Source organism: Lemur catta, chromosome 7 (genome assembly GCF_020740605.2).
Source record: "Lemur catta isolate mLemCat1 chromosome 7, mLemCat1.pri, whole genome shotgun sequence".
Lineage (NCBI taxonomy): Eukaryota > Metazoa > Chordata > Mammalia > Primates > Lemuridae > Lemur > Lemur catta.
Genome location: NC_059134.1, coordinates 88,403,840 through 88,407,883, shown reverse-complemented (window position 1 = coordinate 88,407,883; position 4,044 = coordinate 88,403,840). Strand labels below are relative to the sequence as shown.

Below are 4,044 nucleotides of genomic sequence, written 5' to 3'. Positions count from 1 at the left end.
TGTCAGATTTATGATTCAATTTAATTAAGTCCACATTTATATTTTTATGATCTTAAATATTATATAGGTCTAATGCTAGTAAACCAGTATGAGTTTAGAAATTTCAGATACATTTATATCTTAGTGAGAAAATAAATCCAAATTTTATTTTAAAAAACCTTTTATAAAAATCTTATAAAATATCATAGTTACAATTTTTATAATCATAAAATATTTATATTTTACTTCATATTGAAACTCAAGCAACAGACATATAGCTATCATTTATTTTTTAAATAAAAATTATTGATAGTATAATTTGTAAAATTCACCTTGATTTTATGATCTTGGATTCTTAAAATGTTTTTAAGATAACAGTGTATGTAATAAAAGTTTGAATTTGTATTTTTAAAGCACTACGGATTCACTTTATTTATTTTCTATGGAATCTGGATAAATTTAAATTTCTACATTTATTTATTTACATTTATAAAATAATTAGAAGAGAACTCATTTAAGAAATGTAATCTAACTTGTGTCCTCTGGAGGAAGGAAAATATTTTACACTTACAATGAAAGGTAAAAGTGTTAATTAGACACACAGACAACTTATATCTTCAATTCTACAACTTAAACCGCGAATTGAAAGTAAACACAAAATTAAAAAAAAAATCATCTGTCCAGATTCCAAAGAGCTGTTCTTCTTAGTGGATCTGCAACTTTTTATTGATATAAACTCACAATCAAACAGATTAAAAAGCCACTAACAAATAAATAGACCAAAAAAACATATATTCTTTCTTCTGTCAATCAACAAGGAATAGAGCGGGGAAAAGGAGGGAAGGGATGGGTGAAAACCTACTTAACGGGTACAATGAACACTATCTGGGTGATGGGCACACTTATAGCCCTGACTCAAGCATTGCAAAAGCAATCCGTGTGACCAAAAACATTTGTAATCTGTAATATTTTGAAATAAAAGAAAATCTTTTTTGAAAAAAGTTGTGATTACTAAGATTAAAGATGTTTAGATTGTTTTAAAAAAAAGGCTAGATCCCTATAATCTATTTGACAGAGATCATGAAATGTTTAGACCATAAAATCAAATATGTAATTGCTGTCATTACCAAAGCAGAGTATCTTGTTGTCCGTGCACAAATAGAAACAGAAACAAAATTATTAAATCACCAGAAAAGAAAAAACAAACAAGAAACAGAATCAGCAAATGTCTTAGTTCTATTGTCACTGGGTTTCACACTGGCACCAAGAAAAGCTGTGCCTGGGCTTAAACATCCCACAGGGTGCCTTTCTCTGCCTTCATAGTTTGCTTGACTCCATCAGGTGTGTCCACTGGCATCTCTGTGCCACAGTAATATGGAGATTTAATATTTGGCTTTTCCTTATTTTGCAAGCACATTACAAAAAAAATAATTGGAATGTAAATAATTGTGACCTACTTCTGGTTCATAAGTCATTAAGAAAATAGAAACAGCTGATACCATATTCTAGGAGGAGTCAAGGGAAATGAACGAGCAGCACCTATGCACTCTTCACTTTATATGCACTATGTAATTTAATTCATACTCCAATCTAATGAGGTAAGATTTCTATTTTACAAATGAGGATCTTGGGCCCAAGGTCTCTTTAAAAAAAGATTGCATTTGAACTGTGTGGTTGGCCTAATCCTGGAGCCAGAGCATTTTTTCCACTGGCCACATTGTTCACTAACCACTCCAAGGTCTTTACTGAAAAATGTTTGAAAGTAACATAATGAGCAGTTATCCTTATTTTAGATTCCTTAGGCATCAATACTGACTTTCATAAAACTCTAAGACTACATTCATACACTCATTTGAATATTAACCTTTGTTGAATATTTGTTGTATAGCCATATACAACTTGAACTATTATTTAGTATTCTTAAGTTTTCATTTTTAATTTAAATTTATTGAAAGAGGAAACTTTATCTCACTATTAAAAGTAAAACCAGTATGTTTGCCAGACACAGAAGAAAAAGAGAAATAACTATTAAAAGATGTGAGTGCATGCAAGCCCTAGGATGCTGCCAGGCACCAGCAACTGTTCATGCGGGGGCAGAGGGCAGAGGGAGAAACCACCCACGCAGGACTAGGAAGTCGGGAAGCTCTTTTGGTGTAGGGAAGTGATCTTCAGTGGGAGTCTGAGGGTCACATCAGGCCTTGTTGATGTTACCACATCATTCACGCTTTCAGTTTCAGACATCAGAGACTCTTGACACTCAGCCCATTATATATTCTATCTTATTTAAATATGAGAAAATTGCAGTATTAAGATGATCCATATGTTACTGGAGCAAGAGCTTCAGAATTCCAGATGTAATAATCAGAAGAAATTAGTTTCTCATGTATACTTATTTTGCTGTTCCTCATGTAAAAAATTGAACTGAATGCTAATCTGCATAACATCCAATGAGTGTGTAATCTAATATCCTAAAATGAAGTTTTAAATATGTACCTTTAACCCATATCTGGTCAAATGGCTGTTCTCACGGCTCTGGGCTCAAAAATTTACCACTCCAGAAGAGTAATTTCCATTGAATTTGTGAACTTTTAGCCAGTCCAGATCAACAAGCTCTTCTCTCAAAATATTTAGAGGTGGATAAAACTAACTTTGTATTCTAAATGTGTGATTGGACTCTTTCTACTGTAAAAAGGTATATGAGCTTCATAGAACTCAAAGTTATTTTTCACACTTCTATGAAGTTTTAAATTAAGTACTAATTTTAGTTGTACTTCTTCCTCTTTCATTTGTTAAAAACCTAAAATTTGTGGGACACGGACCTGGGGGGTATAGTAGCATAAGTTGAATGACTCTAGAGGTAGCGTGCGTGGAAGTTTCTGTAAATGTGGAATCATCCATTGCATCCGTATACTAGAAGTCAGAATGGCAGAATTAAGAGAAGTCACACAAGGATGAACCAGAATATCCCAAAGTCGAAATCCATTGATGGGGAGCAGAATTTTTAATATTTTTAATATTTACACATTTTGGATACATTTTCATAACAGTATGACAAGGGAACAGTGATCCTGAGTTGGCACCAAGTAAAGCCATCATGCAGTTCACCATGACTCAGCCCTCACCCCTCAATCTCGAAAGAGAGATTGGGATGATAAAAGGTGACAAGGATCCAACTAAATATGTAGGGACTTCCTGCCACCAAGGGTCTAAGTGTGAAAACTCTAACTGTGTTGACATTAAGACCTACACCCAGTGTCATGGTGACTGTCAGTAAGGGAGAGATTGCTATCCTATCTAGAAAAGGTGAATACTGAAGAACTGAAGGTGGGTAGTAACCCAGCTACAAATACTTGCTGCAGGAAGAGTCTTGTTAGATTTGGGGTCATAAACTGGGCTGCTTAAGAACCTTCAACAACCGGAAGTGCAGGCAACGACCTTTATGAAAAACAGAGCTAAGAGTTTAGATAATCGGGAAGGCCATGAATTTGTTGCAGCTCCAATGCCGACCAGCAGAACACCTGTGGACAAAGGAGGAGGAGAACCCTGGATGGAGAGTTAGGGTGGCACAGAAACAAGCACAAAACACATCTACAAAATATCTGTCTTGGTTGTCCCCAAGGGAAGACCAGAATGAGAAGGGACTTGGATCTTACTGTTTGAAAAATGTAAAATTGACCCAGTGGACTCGAAAGTCAATCGGTAAAGCAAATTCCCATGGAGAGCGTTAAGTTGGTGATAATTGTGAGCTACCAGGATTATAAACAATACCACTTAAAAAGGTGAAGGCAAGAAGTTCTAAAATCCAAGGTTATTAGACGCAGAGGATGATTTATATCATTTTGCAATATCCAATCACGGCAGAATAGATTTTTTTCTATACTTTTTAGAATGTAATTAATTTGCTCTTCTTTAAGTGTAAAACCCTAATTATCCTTCTAAAGCTCTCCCAACACACCCACAGAAGGTTAATCTCATTCGAAATATTCTAATTCAGAGAAACAGGAATATGGAGCTTGGCATGAGGCATTTTTTGTGAGTAGAGGGTGTGTTAGAAAAATAGCAGAG

The 4,044-nt window shown here is 34.6% G+C and overlaps 1 pseudogene; it reads right to left on the bottom strand.

The window, feature by feature from the left end:
- Positions 1–2,262: 2,262 nt before the first annotated feature.
- On the bottom strand, positions 2,263–2,969 carry LOC123642092 (annotated as a pseudogene).
- Between the last annotated feature and the right edge of the window lie 1,075 nt (positions 2,970–4,044).